This window comes from Trematomus bernacchii, unplaced genomic scaffold (genome assembly GCF_902827165.1).
Source record: "Trematomus bernacchii unplaced genomic scaffold, fTreBer1.1, whole genome shotgun sequence".
NCBI classification, from domain to species: domain Eukaryota; kingdom Metazoa; phylum Chordata; class Actinopteri; order Perciformes; family Nototheniidae; genus Trematomus; species Trematomus bernacchii.
This window is the reverse complement of record NW_022987683.1, coordinates 181,442-203,274: the sequence shown is the minus strand read 5'-3', so window position 1 is coordinate 203,274 and position 21,833 is coordinate 181,442. Positions and strand designations below refer to the sequence as shown.

Genomic DNA, 21,833 nt, shown 5'->3' with positions numbered 1-21,833 from the left:
AAGGAGACATACACGAGTTTACAAAACCACGGCACATTTATTGTGGTAAATGCAAAGATAGGTGGTTGAGAGGATCGCAGAGTTAGTCTTCCTGCAGCCGCTTTGGAGAGAGACTGGGGCCGTAGTGTCCGGAGGTGTCCGTGATCGTGCTGATTAGCCTCTTCAGCTCCACCCCATCGTAAGACAAAGGCCCTGGGGCCGTCACACTCTTCTATAACAACAGTTAAAAATATATATGTATATAAAATATACCGCTGTACCGACGCCATGATAAGACTGATGTTACGCTGAGAGCAGCCGGGAAAAGCACTGTTAGACATGGGCGCAGCCTCTCTGGTGGTTGACTAATCAGAACGAGTGGCCGAGCTGACCAATCGGAGCACACTAGGCTCACAGGGAGGGGGGGGGCAAGAGCTCCAACGAGTCGTTTAGTGGAGAAAGTGAATACTGCTGAATACACATGCTTGACAGAGATGCTGTATGCGAAACCAATGTGAGTTTGGAAAATTGCACAGTATAAATCTATTTTAGTATACCTCAACAATGTAATTATGATCAGTGGAAATGGCCATGACATGGACCCTTTAAATAATTCAAAGCAATACACAACAGCAACAGGCTCTTTAACCAAGGCAACCGCCTAACATGTATATGTTAACAAGTAAACTAGCTGTTCACACTATTCCTAATATTATCCATAAATATTAGCAGATTCTATTTATTTTTTAAAACATATTGATGTAAATACATACACATATCGGTATGTTGTATAAATATTGCAAATCAAGATCTTTATTCACTACTTATTACCAAAAATCGTAGTTCTATCTCCGGTAATCATGCATTCATATGTCCCGCCACGAACTTCCGGGGAACTATTGACTCTCCCTGAACCACGTGACGATCAAGCATTTTGGACTTCCGCTGTCGTAACTCTTCTATCTATATGGCGCTGGACATAGCCAAAGGCATCAAGAGCTGCCAGCCGGCAAATTGGTGCTGTGGGAACCAACACACGGGCATCGGTCACGAGGACGTCCCACACCAACATACGTGGACGTACTCAAGAATGACGCAGGAGCACAAAGTACCAATGAACTGGCCAGATGTATGGAGAACCGGGATGACTGGAAGCGACGATGGAGGGCTCGTCTGAGGATGACCTAGAGAGAGAGAACAATATCCAAAGTGGTCTCCGGTGTCTTTTTGGCTTTCGAAAATAGCATTACCTTAGTTTTATCAACATTTAAAATAAGCTTAAGCTCAGGGGAGCTGAGTCTGAATAATATTAAAAACAGCCTGCAATTTAACAACAGCCTCCGTCGTGGAGGGACCTGCACAATACATCACGGTATCGTCCGCATAAAAATGTAAAGTTGCTCCATCCACATTTTGACCTAAACTCTTGATGTAGATGGAGAATAAAATTGGACCTAAAACAGAACCTTGGGGAACACCATTTGTAATGTTTAAACAGTCAGAAGACAGCCCATCAAACTGAACACATTGGGACCTTTCAGAGAGGTAGTTCCCAAACCACCCCACTGCATGGCTGGATATGCCAATACTGACCAGCCTCTGCTTCAGGATATGATGATCGACTCGAACTCACTCTTGACAACATTAAACAAACCAACTTTTAAATTATTTTTTCATTTATTAAGACAACAAATAAAAACACACAAAGACTAAACTAATAACTCAGACACAAATGTATTCATTTAAATAAAATAGAAATAACACAATAATAATAATTGTATTTACCAATTAATTGTTTTAAATTCAGTGTCCTTTATCCACGCATGCACATAAACCACTTTTATGAACTGTAAATGATTCATTAATACTGACAATAATTATTATCAAACCATTATTATTGAATGTGTAAGTGTATTTCAAACACTTGAATGTGTTGTAGAGAAGGATCTCCTCCTTAATCAAAGATATATCTGTTTTACAAAAAATCAAGCAAATGTAACATTTGAAGACTCAGATCATTCTTCAACAGACAGAACAGCCGCAGTATGCACATGGCACATGGTTTATGCGGCTTCCGGTTTCGCTATGAGTGGTCGCATTTTCGAGAGCTCCCGCTTTGGAGGTTATTCCTCACGATTTTTTACATATTTCATCCTCCTGACAATATGGATTATGGACTCCTACCTCAACTCATCAATGAGGCAACATCACTTAGAGAAGGAGAGTAGTGAAAGCAGGGATAAAATGAACCACAATGACTTTTACCTTCTCAATGGCTGGGAAAGGAAACACCTCGCTTTTGGAAGTGCAAGCATTCATGCATTATTAACTGCAAACCCGACGCGAAAGTACTTACCCCCGTCAGGCAAACTAGACCGAAGAAGTATGATCGTCTTGGTCTTATTGTTAGCGGGAGACATCCATCTGAATCCGGGCCCGGTGCAGACAAGAAGCCATTCCTGCAGGCTCGAGGAGCTAGCATCACAACTAGCATCACAACTAGCATCTCTTCCGCTACAGCAACAACTACGCGACGACAACAGAGACCATGGAGACAGCGGAGACCGAGGAATCAACGGAGACTTCGACATTCCCCCGGGGACGCCTCGGCAGACAGACACGCATGAGGCAGTGACGAGAGGAAGAGAACCGAGATCCGAGGGAACAAATATCCACCATGTTGTTAGCCACCCTGCTAGCATATCGACGGCTAAAGCTACAACAGAGCCTCCCTCCCCCCACCACCCCACCGCTCCAAGCACCACGGCAGGCCGCAAGCCGTTTGCTGTAACGGACAAAGACAAATATCTGCAAGCTGACGACATTATGCATTTAAACAACAAAAATGGACTACATATTTTTCATCTGAACACTAACAGCCTGAGACACAAACTGGCTGAACTCAGGCAACTGTTCATGAACGGTAAGGCAAGCATATTATGCTTTTCTGAGACCAAATTGGACAATTCCATTACAGATTCAGAGATTGAAATTGAAGATTATCTTGTAGTGAGAAGGGACAGGAACGTGAATGGAGGTGGTGTCTGCATGTACATACATAAGGACACCAATTTCAAAAACCGTACTGACCTGCATCATGAAAATATTGAATCTGTGTGGGTTGAAATTCTTTTTGACAATGCTAAATCTGTAATAGTCGGGACAATCTATAGACCACCGGAACAGAGTGACTTTTATGATACATTAGATGGGTGTTTGGCTGATGTGGGGGATGTAGAGACAATTATTATTGGAGACTGGAACACGGATATGCAACGTAAAGACACGTCCGTCTTCAAGTCCTTCAGTAGGATTTGTGATCTGCACGGCTTCAGCCAGCTAATCACCCAACCCACCCGGGTATGTGAAACAACACAAACTACCATTGATCTCATTCTGACCTCTGACAGGTCCAGGATCTCCAGTAAAGGGGTTATAGCATGCGGTTTAAGTGATCATTATATGATATTCTGTACCCGCAAAAAGCTAAAACAAAAGGCCGGCTGTCACAAAACAGTCATATCTAGAGACCTCAAAAACTACTCTAGCGAGGCCTTTAACCTAGAACTGGAGAGCCTGGACTGGTCAGATGAGCTCAGTGGTACACAAGTTGAAGAAACATGGCTTGGTTTCAAAAACAAATTCTCTGCAATACTCAATGATTTGGCCCCCCCTAAGAACAACCAGGGTAAAAAATCGCGCTGAGCCGTGGATGCACTCCGGCATACTGACCGCCATGAAAACCAGAGACAAAAAATGCTCTGAGTTTCATAAAAGTCAGTCAATGCTTTCCAAAAGCACGAGCAGTGAACTCCAGGCCCACGTGACTGAACTAAAAATTGAAAGAAACAGACTAAGAAATGACGTAAGCTCCATGATCAAAACTGCCAAAAAGAATTTCATCAATGACAAAACTGAGGAAAACAAAAATAAACCCCGTGAACTTTGGAAATTACTCAATAACCAGCTTGGCTGCAGTAAAAAACTCAAAACGAGATTTTCAAACTTAAACATAAAGACAGATAACAGGCTCATCACAGACAAACTGGATGTGGCCAAGTACTTGAACATTTTTTTCACAAACATAGCCACAACTCTTGTAAATAAATTACCCTCCCACTCAGGGCTTTTTGGAGTAGATCACATCATGACCTACTACAAAAACCTAGGGGTACGCAAAGATGATTTCAGTCTAGCAAGGGTAACAACAGCAGAGGTACTCATTAAACTGAGCGCCCTCAAACCTAACAAGGCCACTGGCCACGACAATATCCCCTCCAAATTCCTCAGAGACACAGCAACCGCCATCTCACCAGTCATAGCTCACATAATTAACCTCTCCATAAAACAGGGAAAAGTACCCAAAGACTTCAAAATTGCAAGAGTAACCCCCCTGCACAAAAAGGGCAGCAAATTGGACCCAGGCAACTACCGCCCTGTTTCTATACTTACCTCCATCTCGAAAGTCATGGAAAAAATAGTATATGAACAGGTCGAAAAGTACCTCGCAGAAAAGAAACTAATCTATGAATTTCAATCTGGCTTTAGAACATCCCACTCCACTGACACATGCCTTCTTTATTTGAACGACCACATCAAACAAGAGGTGGACGAGGGTAAATACTGCGGCATGGTGATGCTGGACCTACAAAAGGCTTTCGACACTGTCAATCACCCCATTCTGATTGACAAGCTAAAAGCAATTGGTTTTGATAAACTATCGGTGAGCTGGATGCAATCCTACCTGGAGGGGAGAGAACAGATGGTGGAGGTAAACGGTACTCTGTCCCCCCCCCTCCCAGTGAGCTGTGGTGTTCCACAAGGAAGCATATTAGGTCCGTTACTGTTCCTAATTTATGCAAATGACATGTCATCAGCATGTGACTGCAACTTGTTCCTGTTCGCGGACGACTCAGCCCTGCTGGTCTCTGACAGGAGCAGATTGCAGGTTGAAAAAACCCTCAGCTCCGAGCTCGGCAGAATCTGCACCTGGCTCGCCGATAATAAATTATCATTACACCTGGGTAAAACAGAGTCCATTCTCTTCGGTTCGAAACATAATCTCAGCAAATCCGACGACTTCTCAGTTGCAGTGGGTGACATTGTTGTCACAAGTAAGAAGGAAATTACATACCTAGGATCTATTCTTGAGGCAAACCTCTCCTGTGACAAAATGGCATCCAATGTAATAAAAAAAGTCAATCAAAGAACTAGATTCCTATACCGGATCTCCTCTCTGGTAAACAAAAACACCCTGAAAACTCTGGCAGGAGCACTCATTCAAGGGTACTATGACTATGCTTGCACGTCATGGTACCATAGCACCTCCAAGGCGCTAAAAATAAAACTTCAAACATCGCAAAATAAACTGGTCAGACTACTGCTTGACCTTTCATCTAGAACCCACCTCACCTCTGCCCACTTTGACAACCTAGGATGGCTTAGAGTAGACGACAGAGTACAGCTACTTGCAATGGGCCTGGTCTACAAGATCCACTACACCTCTATGGTACCCATGTACATGTCAAAATTCTTCCCAAAGGTCAAGGAATACCATGATCATAACACCAGAGGGAGCTCCACAAATCATGTAAAACCCAGATTTGGCACAAAAAAGGGGGAATACACGTTTCGCAATTATGCCACATCAAGGTGGAACGCTCTTCCCACAACTGTAAAGGAAAGTAAAACTATACTTACCTTCAAAACCTCTCTTAAAGAGCACCTTCGGGGGAAAGCATTGCAAAACTGGCCCCGGTAATGGTACAAATCTCAACCTGTCGTACAATGGACAGCTTCCCCCCCCCATCTATGTATATACTCGCATTTTAGACTCTGTTACTAACTGTATATCTGTAGACTTGGTATGTCTTAAATGTCCGGTTAGGATGTATTAGAACGAAATCTAAAATGAAAATTGTAAATAAGCCATCTGTATGTAAAAAACCACCTGTATGTAAATTGTAAATAAGCCATCTGTATGTCAAATATGTCTTATATGTCTTAAATGATATGATGAATTGGAAATGGGGGACCCTGATGTAAACAAGACGAAAGTCTTTCTCTGGTCTGCATCCCCTTAACAATTGTATGTTTTGAGCTGTACTGTACTGTACCCAATATACAAGCTGTTAATAAACTTTTCAATCAATCAATCAATCAAGCTCTGGATCTGTGGGCGGAGCTTTGATGCGCATGTAGCAATAACACTTCTGCATAGCCTGCACTCGTGTTTCCTCGCGCCCCTCTCCTCTGGAAGCCTCCTCATTCATCGACTCCTCCGCACGCATTTAAGGAATCATGACGTCCTTCAACGATTGATTTCCGGGTCAAGTTGAGGATGGATATTGGGATAAACCTTGTGAGTTTTCCTGATAAATCAGTAGACAGATATGATTGTGTTGTCTGTGTGTGGAGATGTTTGATGATGACAGCAGCAATGGACTGCAGAATCAGTCAGTACACTGTGACGGGAGCTTCAATTGGGACAACTGTAGTTAAACATATTAAGTTGTCAATTGCAGATAGTTGCTCTTCTTAATTCACTTTGCATGTCTTGAGGCTACGGTTGTGTTTTAAATTAAATGTCTTTAAATTGAATGTCTTTAATTGTCAGGTACAATTAAGAAATGTTTAAGGTTCCATGTCTTTATGTTTTAAAAATAACAATTAGAAAGAGAAATCCTGAGTTTAAAGTAGGTGTTGTTGCAATTCATGTCCACTAGATGTCAGTAGTCTGCTGGAGTCCATGTTCAGAATGAATAGGTAAAGGACAGTTTTCAGTAAGACCATGTGATTGATTTCTTGAACAATGATATAACTGGCTGAATGTATCTTTAACACTGTTAAAACAATGCTCAGGGTTGAACACAGGTCAGTCATTATTGTCAACTCCGCTGACCTGAAGATGAAGATAATGAATGACATGGACCGACTTCCCCTTGTTGTATTTCCATCTATACTTTCTTTATCCAAATGTAATCATGTGTTTTTAATTAGCAAAATATACAGTTATGGGACAAATCAACACAAAAACACTAGAAAGCAAAACATGCACACACATCCTTAAAAACATTCTTTACTTCTAGTTTCTTGTTAACAGTTTAAATTCAACTTTAAGTTAATCTGAATGTCTCTCACTTTCAGAGTCTGAACCTGTGATTAGCCGTGGATCAGACTGGATGTATGTGGACACACCTAGCCTCAGCAAACTGCAGTCAGCCAAGCAAACCGAAATGACTTCATATGGCCCACGGTATAGACAGTGACACACACACACACACACACACACACACACACACACACACACACACACACACACACACACACACACACACACACACACACACACACACACACACACACACACACACACACACACGATTCATTGCAGAGTTGCACCTGTTGTCTTGTTTTTACATTATTTGTTGTATTCAGAATCCTAAGATTTGAGATGAACAACATTTTTAAAATAATGGTATTAAAAAAAGATGATTATTAAAAAAATATATATTTTTAAACTATATAAATAAATGAGGTGATGATATTTCTGTTTACTTTAGAAGTTATTATACTCTGTATGCTGTGATTCTGATCTGCGAAACATTAAAGACATCCATAGCCAGTCTGCAGATGTGGTCTGTTAGAGCCACAATGAAGTCAAAGTTATTATTTAGATTCATAATTTGATAAATGAATTAATGATGTAAAATGATTTATATTGCCATGGTGAATATCTTTTGATGAAATGATTGTTTATTTTAAATCGTAAATATGATCTGTTTCCTTGTACCTTCCGGTGTTTATTTAAGTGAGGTAATTGAGGACAGCTGGGGTGCTCTGAGACCTGATGAGACGGGGAGCGGAACAGTTTTTCGACCGCAAATTGTAAACTAAATTAGTGTTGCAAATTGGACTGCAAAGTATAGTTTATATAGGAAAGTATATCGCCGAAATTATTAGTTAGATTTGTTATTTTGAGACTATTTAAGTCAATACCTTTTTTGTTAATAAATTACATTTTTTGACTGAAAACCTTCGGCTGCTTATTGCTCTGGATTGCGTGTCGTCAACCCCGCTCTATAGTGGCATCAAAGGAAACCTTGGATGCCATTACAGATGAACAACATTTTTAAAATAATGGTATTAAAAAAAGATGATTATTAAAAAATATATATATTTTTAAACTATATAAATAAATGAGGTGATGATATTTCTGTTTACTTTAGAAGTTATTATACTCTGTATGCTGTGATTCTGATCTGCGAAACATTAAAGACATCCATAGCCAGTCTGCAGATGTGGTCTCTTTATTGAAATAGTAAACAGTAGTAAGTATACATGTTAACAATATAAAGAAATAAACAGTATAAAGAATGAATGGTGTTTTGTATTACGTAAATATAAAGAATCAGATACTTCACAGAAACAAAAGATTAGAAGATCTGAGTAAAAGAAAGATCATATATGATGCTGTTACTTGTTGACAATAGCACTTTTATATTGAATGATCTTTTAAGTGAGTAATACATGTAAATATGTGATATCAGATTCTTCAATGACAGGAAACAAAGTGGTTATAGATTTTGAACAAAGAGAATTAAATGTCATACTCGATTAGGTAATAAAAACCACCTGAAGGATAACCTACACGTTGACAAAACATGAAAAATGCAACAAAATAAATATTCACAAAAACAATACCATCTTTATATCATCCTTAAGTTGATTCAAACTTGTTGTCATGTTTACATGTTGACATGCTGAATATGAACTAAATTATCCTTTAATTGATCTAAAAATGTTAAAAATGTGGCATTTGAAAATGAAAACTAACATAATACATTTTGAGTTAATATTATAACATGAACATCAAAATGTAAATATTTGGAGGTAAATACTTGATTGGAATACAAAGAAAGACTTTCAGGTTTTTGGTAAGACAATGACATATAGCACTCAATAAGGTAAGAACAACATTCATGTGTAATCTACATGTTGACATTTAGATTGAATGATATGTTAAAGCTCCCATGTCATGCTTTTCCGGTTATTACCCGTCCCCTTGTGTGTTACGAAGGTTTTTATGCATGTAAACGGTGTGCAGAGTCAAAACCCTCAAAGTACACCCTGTAGCGAGTAAAACTCTAACACAGAAAATACCTCCCCAAAACGCCTCGTTGGAGATACGTCACTGCCCATTTGATTCTTCCGGGTACCGCCTGATGTCATGCGGTACCCGGAACGAAATGGACCAATCCCGAAGAGCCGTTACGTTACGTCCGCGGAGCCGTTACGTTAAGCCCCCGCTGATTGGTCCAAATTGACCGATCCACGGACTTCCTCACACACACATCTGTGTGCAGGGAGCAGGCAGCTCAGCTGATTTCTCCTCCCTGGCTGCAGGCTGATAACAGACAGTTGGGATCGTGGCAAAATTCTCTCTGCAGACCCATTCTCTCTGCAAACCCATTCTCTCTGCAGACCCATTCTCACAGCGTTTATCAACCTTTTTCTTACTCAATATCAAGCCACACTTATTGTTTTTACTTCGGATGTGAGTTTGTGTGTGCTCAGGATGAGTTTGGCTGTGTTTGGCTGTGTATCCTAAACAAGGAAGCAACACCTCCACGGAGCTCAGCGCTATTCACAACGTCCCGACCAATCAGAGCACACTGTGCTCACAGGGAGGGTGGGGGCTGGAGCTTTTGGAGCTACAACGAGCCGTTAAAGGCAAATAGTGAAATTCAGTGAATACAAGTAGTTTACAGAGATGCTGTATGAGAAACCAATGTGAGTTTGGAAAAATGCACAATATAAATCTATTTTAGTATACCTCAACAATGGAATTATGATCAGTGGAAATGGCCATGACACCTCTCCTTTAAACATTGAATATGTAAATATATAAATGAAACAAAATAAGAATAGATTCTACCTCTCTGGGAAACAGTCACATGTCAAACTGAACTTGATTACAACAGACTTTCTGTCATGTTTACATGTTGACTGTACCACCACTAAAACACAATGATTCATTCACTGATTTAAAAATCTAAATGTGTGGCTTTTGATGCAGCTCAGAAATGAAAAGACAACAATTCTGAATGTGTCAATAAAAATGTAAATAATAAGAATCAGATACTTATTTGAAATAAAAATAAAGACATTGTATAATCTTCATGTTGACATGAAGACTGAATGATATTTTAAAACATTACAATTGTTAATGTGTTTATGACAAAACCACAGAAAAACATAAAAGCAAAAATGTTTGCATCGGTTAATTTAAGGAAATAATCTGATTAATTGATACTACAATAACAACCAAAACAATAAGGATTTAAAGTATGTTAATCAAACTGAAACGTTTACAAATTCCTTGTAAGTTGTTGTTGAAATATTTGGTCAACCTTGCCATCTCATAAACAGCATGTTACTTTGTGTGCTTCTCTTCATATAAATCAAGTGTAATCTAAATGTCCATGAGAGGATGATGACTGTAATGAGGAGGACGGGACCCTCTGTGAGCACAAAGCTTGTAGTTTCTCATTAGATATGAAATGACTCTTTGAGGCTTGCCTCTGCTTGCTCAGGTGTGATAAGTTTCCAAGCTTCAGGAATATCAGCAGGCTTTGCCTTGTATGCTGCTGCAAACTCATTGTTGAAGTTTGCCAGTACATATTTCCAGTAGTCTGATGCCTGGAGGCTTGCATCTGATGGGATTTTCCAGTCCGGATAGATTTCTTTGTAACGCTTGTAAGGGTGCGGTTGATCTTTTGTATCACTGCAGCGAAAAGAAATGTCACTGTTCACAGAGGAAGAGCATATGTCAATGCAACGTTTTTCTGAATCACTCCATCTGTATTGACCCAGACCCTCTGGTCGATGAAGTGAAGCAAAGTGCTCAGTGTGGGCTGTTCCTCCTGCCTCACAGGGCGCTTTGCAGAACGGACACTGTTCACCACATCCAATCAGTGTGTTGAAAAGCTCGTTCTGAGGATTCACATGAAGGCTCTGTAGTTTAGTTTGGATGTTTGTTTTCTCAAACTTCTCTCTAAAAGTTTATGCCATCTCCGTCACACACTTAGTGAGCCAGTGAGCAAACTGTTCCTGGTCGGCATTATTCAGGGTCATGAATGCCCCAAGAGCATCCTGGGAAATGACCAGTTTGTCACCAAGTTCCTGACAGACATCTTCAACAAATGACTTTAAGTTGCCACTCTTTTCTGTTTTAGCTTTCTGGATAGCATTATTTATTCTGTTGACACATGACTGGAGATGTTGATCCTCAAACTCCGTAGACCCATTTGAGAAGTGTTCCAATATTTTGTTGAGTATCCATTTCTTTACATATTTCTCATATGAGCAAATATAGCTCTGGTACTTTTTAAAGTCATCCTCTGAGAGCAGATCCAGTAAAAGTGAATACTGGAAGGACATTCTTGTGCTGAACTGCTCACTTGTCCTCATTTCACCAATGATATCAGGACCCAGGGAACGGTTGACAAAGTCTTCGACTGCAGGCTTCAAGCATCGGTCTGTGAATTCTTCTGCCTTCTTCTGGCACTGGTCTACATTATGGAACACGTCTTTGAAATCAGCAAGAAACTTTTCTTTGTTTTCGTTCAGACATCTGTAGGGATCATTTTCATGGATGAAATCTTGATGCATTTTCTGAAACCTTCTGGCTGCGTCTGCACAGATGTGCTGTTTCAGAGAGACTTCAAAAGTGATGTCTGTTCCAACTTCCTGATTGTTTTGCAGCCTCTCATCAATCATGTTTAGAATCTCATCGATGTAGGCATCATGGTAATTACTCTTTCTTTGCACTTTGTCAGTCATCATCTGTGAGCAAACTGCAATGATGCTGTCAGCTGTTTGTTGTACAGCCTTTGCATTATCTGGTATTTTAAACCACTGTTTAACTTTGTCTGCACATTGATTTAAGAATCCTTCAACTGTATATTTAAAAGGCCCCTGTCCACATTCTCTCAGGCTTTTTTGACTTAACAAATCACTTGCATGACCTCCCTTGGTTGATAGATTTGTTCTCAGGTGGTGAGACACAGGTGTGAAAATGTCATCAACCTTCATTTCTGTAAAGGAAAGTTCCTTCACTGTTTTAGTCCACATCTTTTCAAATTATTTGTCCAGCTCTTTCTCTGTCATCTTGACTTTTTCCTTCCTACATTCTTCAATCAATACACATACTCTGCCCTCTAAGTCCTTTGTGTGGTTCTCCTTGATTTTATCAACTTCTGTCATCCCCTGTCTGATGTCAGCTGCTGCTGTGAGTTGATTAAACACAGATCTTTCCATTTCTCGTCGAAGGCTCTTTGCACTGTTTTTAAACTCCTGTCTGTATCCTTCAACAAGATAGACATGACCCTCTGTTTGCTTGAAGTACTGGTCCACATTTCCAAGAAGCTTTGTTTCCCATTTAGACAGCTCTGTCAAAGCTTTGTTTTTCAATAGCAAGAGAAGTTCTCTCATGTCAGATTTGTTAGATTTATCAGCAGGTGTACCGAAGTTGGAGATTCTTGTTTCAGCTTGTGTAACCCATGTGAACATTTCTTTTTTGAAGTCCCATTCCCATTTGTTGAATTCTGTGCACAGCCTCATGTATGCATCAGCCACGAGACTGTTTCTGAAACTGAAGATGAAGTTTTCATGTTTTACTGCCGTCCACAGGCTCTTCATCCACTCTGTAAACTCCAAGATATTATTAGCTGATGATCCACAACTTCCCAAAATGTGGATGATGTTCTTCTTGAGCTCATAGACAGCCTCGCTGTAGCCTGCATTGACTGGTGCCATCGGTGGGTTTCCATTCCAGAGTCCAGGAATGTACCAGTTTCCTGTGTCTGGACTGTACTCCATCACATCAGTGAAGCTCGAGTACTCTTCTTTCTTTTCCATTTTGGCTGCTGCCTGGGTCATCTCGTTTAACTGTTGCAGGAGCAGTTCCCTGTCTCGCAGGTTCTTGTCATGGGCTGAAACATCGGACACATTCTGGTGAACAAACTGACATTTGGGCTTCTTTTTGCCCACCTCTTTCATCCTGAGGAAAGCGTGTACAACTATCTGTAGGATGTCCTTCATTTCTGTTGAATTCTCCATTGCAACATTGATGATGGTGATATCACTCAGCCCCACAACAAGTGTTGCAAGCTCATTGTCGTGCTCGTGGCTATTGTCCAGTTGTGCGAGCTCTGGTGACTTTAAGCCCTCAGTGTCAATGATCACCATGAAGTCACAGTTGAAGTCTTTTCTGACATCTTCATTGATTTTAATCAGCAACATAAAGGCACCTCGAGTGCATCGACCACTGCTGACTGCAAACTGCACTCCAAACATGGTGTTGAGGAGAGTGGACTTTCCTGTGCTCTGAACTCCAAGAACTGTGACTACCAGGATCTTGTTCTTAGGAGACACCAAGTCATTGAGCTGAGAGAGAACGTCAGTCACCCATCTGAGAGGTATGTTGGATGCTTCTCCATCTACAAGCTCAAGTGGAAATCCATCAAGCATTAACTCAGCACATAGCTTGGGGAGATGCTGTAGTTGTTGACGTGCTGGGTCTGTTTCAGGAAGGGAAAGGGAAGCTTCAGTTCAGTCCCTAATGAGCTGTCGGAAAGAGTTCTGTTTTTCCCGAAGTTTGGTTTTCTGTTGCTGAAGATCACTTTTGTACTTTTCTATATTTTCAGACCCAACATTCTTAAGTCGGAATTCTTCCTTCTCAAGGTTCAAGGTTCTTTATTGTCAATCTGACATAGCTACAGAGTAATTATGCAGTTGAAAATCTTATGTCACAGGCTTCTCCAACAATGCAACATAATAACATAACATAATAACAATAAGAGCAAGAGCAATACAAAAATAATAATAGTTATAAAAATGAAATAAAGTTATGATGTGGAATAGTGCAGTATGAGTCTATATACAAGTTATTGGAATGATATATATATATTAGGTATTAGATACATACTACTGAGTAGCAGTTGAATGTTTGAAGTTGTTTCAACAGTTCAATTTTTTAACAGTCTCACTGCCCGCGGGAAGAAACTGTCTCCGAATCTTCTTGTCCTTGCCCGGATGCTGCGGTAACGTCTGCCAGACGGCAACAGAAAGAACAGTTTGTGGCTGGGGTGATGGGGGTCTTTGATAATCCGTAGTGATTTCTTCCTGAGCCGCTGGGAGTAAAGGTCCTCCATGGATGGCAGCTCCGTCCTGGTGATGTGCTGTGCAGTTTTCACCACCCTCTGTAAAGCCTTACGATCGAGGTCGGTGCAGCTGCCGTACCAGGCCGTCATGCTGCCAGTGAGGATACTCTCTATCGTGCACCTGTAGAAGTTGCAGAGTATCCTGGAATCCATTTTGAACCTCCTCAACCTGCGGAGGAAGAAGAGCCGCTGTCGAGCTTTCTTGGTGATGGTGGTGGTGTGAAGAGACCATGTCAGGTCCTCAGTGATGTGGACCCCAAGGAACCTGAAGCTTTTGACTCTCTCCACCGTAGTCCCATTGATGGCGATGGGGGCGTGTCCCTCTCCCTGCTGCTTCCTGTAATCCACAATCAGCTCCTTTGTTTTGCTGATGTTGAGATGGAGGTTGTTCTCCTGGCACCAAGATGTCAGGTTTTCGACCTCCTCTCTGTACGCCGTCTCGTCATCGTCTGTGATCTGGCCGATGACGGTCGTGTCATCAGCAAACTTCACGATGGTGTTGGAGCTGTGTGTGGCCACGCAGTCGTGGGTGAACAGGGAGTAGAGGAGAGGGCTGAGCACGCAGCCTTGAGGGGCACCGGTGTTAAGAATCAGGGTGGAGGATGTGATATTTCCCACCCGCACTGCCTGGGGTCTGCCCGTCAGGAAGTTCAGGATCCAGTCGCAGAGGGCGCTGTTGAGCCCGAGGTCTCTGAGCTTGATGGCCAGCTTGGAGGGCACAATGGTGTTGAATGCTGAACTGTAGTCAATGAACAGCATTCTCACATATGTGTTCCTGTTCTTCGGGTCCAGGTGTGAGAGGGCAGTGTGGAGGGTGAGGGCTATGGCGTCGTCTGTGGACCTGTTTGCTCTGTAGGCAAACTGCAGGGGGTCCAGAGAGTCAGGGAGGGAGGAGGTGATGAATAATTTGACTAACCGCTCAAAGCACTTCATTATGATGGAGGTGAGTGCTACTGGGCGGTAGTCGTTGGGGCAGGTGATGATTGTCTTTTTGGGGACAGGAATGATGGTGGAGTGTTTAAGACATGTGGGGACTACAGACTGCAGCAGGGACCTGTTGAAGATGTCTGTGAACACCTCTGCCAGCTGAACTGCACACACCCTGAGAACACGGCCAGGGATGCCATCAGGTCCAGGAGCCTTGTGTGGGTTAACCCTTTTAAAGGATTTACACACATCTGCCCTATTTAAAACAAAAGGGCAGTGTAGCTCCTGGTCCCTCTGTACCTCCACAGCCTGGCTGCTCTCAAAGCGTGCAAAAAAACTGTTTAGCTCATCTGGGAGAGATGCGCACGCAGACACTCCCTCTCCCACTCCCTCTTCTCTAAGCGAGTAAGGTCTTTCCATATCTGGCCTTGCAAGGGAAGCTGAGCTTCTTTGTATTTAAGAATGTCTTGAATTTCTGCAGTGATGGCATCTGCATTTTTCTTCGCTTCCTGGCACTCTGGAGAGTCTTCATCAACACAGATTCCATGTTCATGGGCAACGTCAGCCATCTTCTCAATTCCCCTCTTCATCTGTGTGTTTTCAAATGCATTGCTGACTTTTTCCCGCAAATCTTTGACAAAGTCTGCATCATTCATTAGGGGTGTTGAAAATAATCGTTTCTACGATGCATTGCGATGCGGACGTGGACGATTCGGTCTCGATGCAGTGACGGAAGATAATCGATTATAGCGTAGTAACGTTGCTTCCTGATTTTCCGGCCGCGGCTTTACTATAATGTTTTTTTTTCTGTCACTTTAATATCAAATCGGTCGGTGACGCAGAGATCAGGGAACAGACGTGACAGCGGCACCAAACACGGAGCAGTCTGCTTTATCCACCAACACAAGAACACCAGTCCAGAACCAACAGCAAAAGGACCCGCTCTGAATCACTCCGTGTCGCTGCGGCTCAGAGACACAAGGATTTATGTTTTTCAAAAATAATCGCGTTACAATCATGTCAGGTTTTTGGTGGATTTAATTAAGTCTTGGATTGCAGAGTATGATTGTCCTCTAGCAATTTTCAGACGATATTATTATATACGTGTGTAAAGTTTGTGAAGGCAGGAGGAAAAAAGCTTCCGCGATCACCATCTCCTCTCCGTTCCTCCAAACCCCGCCCCCTCCCTGAAAAGAATGAGTGACAGGCTGATAGTGACCCGATAGAAACTTTATTATTCACTTATTCACTGATTGAGATATAATGAAGCTAACTTAATCTCATACATTATGTAACAGTAAGACAGAGAATGTAAGTGTGCACCCACATGCAGTATTTGTGTTTGTATATGCTATTGTAAATACTCCTGTTGTCTGCTGTGTTCAGACTCAAGTCCTGTGTGTGATGCCACATTCAGGACATTCAGTGTCCTTTCTTTAACAGAAGACCGTTGCTAGAAGCTGCAGCTCGACTGCAGAAGCATTAGTTTTTTGTTTTTGAGGGTGGAACAACTTCACAAACAGATATAGGGAGGCTAGACATATACAATTAATTTATTTTGGTTTATAAATTAATGTCAAGACATTTATGTTATTGATTTCTGAAGCACTTTCTAAATAATAAAAAGAGAGTTCATATGTATTTACTGCATGTATGCATTGATGAAAAATAAGCCATGTGCAGTAATATAGAAAATTGAGGATGCAACGCATTGGTATGAATCGTGATGCATCGTGATGCATCGGGATATCGAATTGAATCGAATCGTTGACAGGATAATCGTAATCGAATCGAATCGTGAGACCAGTGAAGATGCACAGCCCTATCATTCATGCCCTTAGTCTTTAAAATGATGTTGCTGTTTGTCAAGTCCAACTTGGTTGCTACCTTTTTTACAGCATCTAATTTGAAATCTTTGCTTTGACGGTTACCCACCAAGAAGATCTGGGCCTTGTGGTTTTGGTTGGTTAGCAGCTCACACTCAGAGTTCAAAGCATCAAAGAACACAAAAACTGCTGCAGATGTCTGACACAAGAAAGCAAATTGTGTTTCAAATGAAGCAATGTCCCCACGAAGGTTAGCTACAGCAACTGGCTCGCTGAAGACATCCATGTTTTTGTTCCCACAAGGGAGGTACCAAGTCATTTCCACCAATCCACTGGATATTCTCCTTGGACTGTCCCCACCCTCCATGTTGGAGTGAACAAAGGTGTCATGGTACTGCTGAGAACTGCTCAGAAGCTTATTGAGGATCTCTGACTTGGACAAGGAGCACTCACCCAGTCTCACAAAAGATATCATTGGAAGTTCAGAGACAACAATTCTCTCTTCAATAAATCCCTTGGATTCTGAAAGTGACTGAGGTCTGTACTTTTTAACAATGTCTCTCATGGCCCAAAGCATGAGTGTGCACTGCTTTGTGTCACAGTTGGGAAGCAACAGAGGCACGGAAAACTGACACATGGACATTTTGAGGGCCATTTCCTGCTGTACAAAACCATCAGAGCACAGGAAGAGAGCAGTGATAATATCAAGAGGATTCAGTGTGTCACCTGAATGTGTACTTTCATCGAAATTATCAAGATCTAAGTTATAATCACAGTATGATTCATGTGAAGGTGTACATTTTACATTCCTAGCTGTCACGTTAACGATCATTAGTTTCTTCAGAAAATACCATGGAAGATCTGAATTACACTTAGCAGGTTTATCAGTAATGGTCTTCTTGTCAATCCTAAGAAGTGTGCTTAGGGATAACTTCTCTTTGTAGTGGTGATCCAACCCCAGTTCCTCCAAAAAACTCTCAAGGTGTGGCTCTGTAGAAAATGAAAGAGAATCATACTAAAAACATTATCCGTTATTCCACCAACCCTAAGCATGGATCAAAATATATTTTAATATTTATCAATTGCTAAAACTATGACTACGTTGGCCATTCAGTCAGTCAGTAAACTGCTTGTCTAATCGCAGCCTGCTAATGAATTGTTGGTTAAAGGACCTTGAAGAGGTGGATAGAGACATTTCTTTGGATCAGAATACGGCAGGTTGATGAAAATCCTCCTGGCACTGAACTGGACATTGGCATTATTCATAGGTGATAATTGAATGAAACTCAAAAAGGGTGCTGTCATCAATAATATTACCTAACAGCAGAATATCCTGGGGAGGGTTAAACCGTATAAACTGTATACATACTTATGCTCTAGACCCATAAAAGGTTCAGTTGTTCTTATCCTGACTTAACTATTATGCATTTCATTATACTTTTTAACAGTGTTGAAAAAAGTACTCAATAAATATTGATACCAAAGTGTAGAAATTAAAGTAGAGATGTGTGTACCAAAACTAAAAGCTTTTAACAATTTTATAATAATATATATTGTAATTAGTAATCTATTAATGTGGTCACAATTTAAATGTTGCAGCTGGTAAAGGTGAAGCTCGCTTTTATTACTGTTTTACTTTCAGCTAATCAATGACAATACATCATAATTCAGTAGTTGATTTATATATTTGTATTTTTTAATAAGATCTTGCTAAAAGTAACATAACGTATGTAAAAAGTCAAATTTGTTAGCATGTTGTGAGGCAGGATCTATAGAAACAGCCAAACGGGTGTCTTTCAGAAGAAGAAATTGGTAACTTTCTTGTATTCAAAGATAAATACTGCAGGGATGGAATCTGGACTTCTTCTTCTGAAGAGTACATCAACCCAGAAGCATGTGCAAATAAAGCCATCCGTTAGGATGCGTGGAAGGGTAGGACCCAAATGCAGACTATCAAAAAAGGTAAAAGGTCTCGAAACAAAAAGCGAGCTTTATTTTAAAAGCTGAACAAAAACATGGCAAGAAACAAATAGGTTGTACAAAAACTGACCGTGACCAACATGGAGGGAGACAGGAGAGACAACCGTGACTGACATGGAGGGAGACAGGAAAAACCAACAATGAACCGACAGGGGAACAAAGGAAGAGACAAGACTAAATACAGGGAGGGGTAATCACAAGACAAGACACAGCTGGGGTAAGGGAGGCAGAAACACAAGGGCAACAGGTGAACACAATCAGACAATCAGACACACCAGGGAAACTAACGACAGGAAGGCAAACACAGGAAGAAGGAACAGAGAAGACACAAGGGCCCTTTCTCATGTCTTCAAATGTTCCTCCTCGACTCCCCTCCTCGACTCCTATCCTCGAGACTTAGTCCTGCCCACAGGAGATGCGAGCGGAGGAGCCGAGGAGGGGAACCGAGGAGAGAGGAGGGGAAGCAGCAGGTGGTTAGAGAAATGAGAACTCCTCTCCTCTGAGTGGTCATTTTAAAGAGACGTCCATTAATGATGACAGGAGGCACAGCAGCCCTCTGTCTGATGGACAGATGTGTTCATGACCACTTATATATTTACTTTTAATTCATTCACAGTGCGGTATAATGAGACAATAACAGGCTACAGATGCGGACACACACACACACACACACATATATGTATATATTTATATAAATATATACAATTTCAGAATCAAACAGAGCACTCTCATAATAACGTAACACTATCAGAGACTGGATATATCCCCCCCCCCCCTCTCTGGTCGCTACAATGAGGGAAATAAATGACGGGCCAAAAGTTTTATTTACAAGTAAGCAGAGGACACCAAACCAACTGAGACCTGTCTGTCCGCTGCATCTACGCACACACTGCACCACACACACCTACACCACACACACACACACACCTACACCACACACACGCACCTACAGCTCCTAAAGCATATAATCAGGCTACAGCCGTTGTGTATTTTATTATGTGAAGCACTAAATGGTTTTAGAAAAATATCGACTTTGTTTGTAGATATCTACTAAACTAAAGCAAATAAAGAGAGTAGGCCTGTTATACTGAGTGATATGATATATATTATACACACTGCTCTGCTTTCTGCACGGACCTCACAGCTGTTCTCACTGTAAACATCGCGTCGCGATGAAAGCAGTTAATAAAATAATATCCAGGGGATGCATGCAGAGCTGTCATTGGCTGAGATAAGTCACGACTCTTTGAAACATCTCTGTTCCCGGAAATGCATCCACGGAGGAGCCGTGGAGGACCCATCAGTGTATCCTCGGTTATAGCTCCTCCAGAGAGCCTCCTCGACGCTCGATGCTCGGTCCTCGATGTGCATTTCGAGAAATGAGATGTCCTTCAACATGGCGCGCTAAAATTCATTTCCGGGTCACTACCGGAGGACCGAGGAGTCGAGGAGTCGAGGAGGAACATTTGAAGACATGAGAAAGGGCCAAGGAGGAAAACATTTCAAAACAAAGGTGGAAAAAAGAAAACAAAAATACAAAACCCTAACACCATCTGTCCAATTCCAATATTTATGTTTGAGTTCCCATTACATTACTGATTTCTTTATACAAACCTTTGACGTTGTCTGCAGCCATGCAATAATGATTTCATTTGACTTACCTGTCTGGGCAGAGGTTTTAGTAGGCTTGCTTATTGTGTCCCGAGGCGATGACTCCCTGCTGACGTGGTCGACTGTAACCTGCACAGGAGGGCTGGTCTCTATGGGAACATATAAAGGTTTCACTGAAACTGAAAATTCATATTCTGTCAAAGTTTGTCTGCATTCTAAAGTGCTGCTTAACTGCAGTAAAATAGTGTGGTAACAGAGAAAGCTACATCAAATAACAATATGGACTTAATTTGTCTAAAACTAATATTCATTACATACATCAACAGTGTCCCTCAGTGTAAGGAGTATACATTTTGAGGGAATTATCCACGTTTGCTTTTTATGGATTTGTTTTAGATGTACCTGTGCGACCATTCACAGTGCTGGGCGCAGCAGGAGGGATATCAGGTGGTGAAATGAAAGACTGCTGGTTAGTATTTACAATAGTTATTGGTGGAGGTGGAGGTGGAGGTGGAGGATCTGTCATAAGATTAGAAAAGTGCATCTCAGTATCTTTACATTACAGCAAATATGAAGTCATTACATTGGATCAGACATTGACAGTCATACTTACAGTTGGACTGTGGTGCTGCTGGAGTGTTCTCTAATTTCCTATTGCTCAGGCAACAACCGCACAGCACAGAACAGCACTGTGCTAGGACACCTGGATTTCCCTGTGGGGATTCTCTTTTCTTGAACAAAGGAAACTGATCCATAATATGAGAAAAATATGTTTAGATTTGAAATGTATCTACTGATACCATATTCACAGTAGCTGATATCTAACCGTTTACCTCTTCATCAGGGCTCTCCATTGTAGATACTCTTTCAGCCATGGCTCTCCCTCCACATTATTCATACAGCTTCTCACTGAAAGTTATCAAATTAAACTCAGTAACACCATCCACTCCAACACTTACTGTATGTTGCATCAAAATACAATCACTGACAAAAGAATGTGTCTCGTACCTTTTCAGATCAACCATGGTATCTCTTCTTTTATCCTGGAGTTTTTTATCTATTGTATATGCAATAGTTTTTTATAGGTTAAGTTTTAGTCCTGAGAAGAAAGCTCTGCACTTCTCTGGCAACTCAAGTGCGTAGTGACTCTCTCTGTTTTATTTCCCCGTAAAGGATTATCTAGTTCACACTATAATCAAAAGTGATAATGTTTTACAGCTTTAATGGTTTATCCTGCAATGCTGCAGACTGATCCTTTTATGCTGCTAGGTAAAGCTACTTTCAA

The 21,833-nt window shown here is 41.3% G+C and overlaps 1 protein-coding gene and 1 pseudogene across 1 annotated transcript in view; both read right to left on the bottom strand.

The window, feature by feature from the left end:
• Window positions 1-21,833, bottom strand: part of LOC117487736 (up-regulator of cell proliferation-like) — a gene marked incomplete in the record, with an annotated part of 233,858 nt that overhangs the window by 169,250 nt on the left and 42,775 nt on the right.
• Window positions 8,667-21,833, bottom strand: part of LOC117487737 — a 32,223-nt pseudogene continuing 19,056 nt past the window's right edge.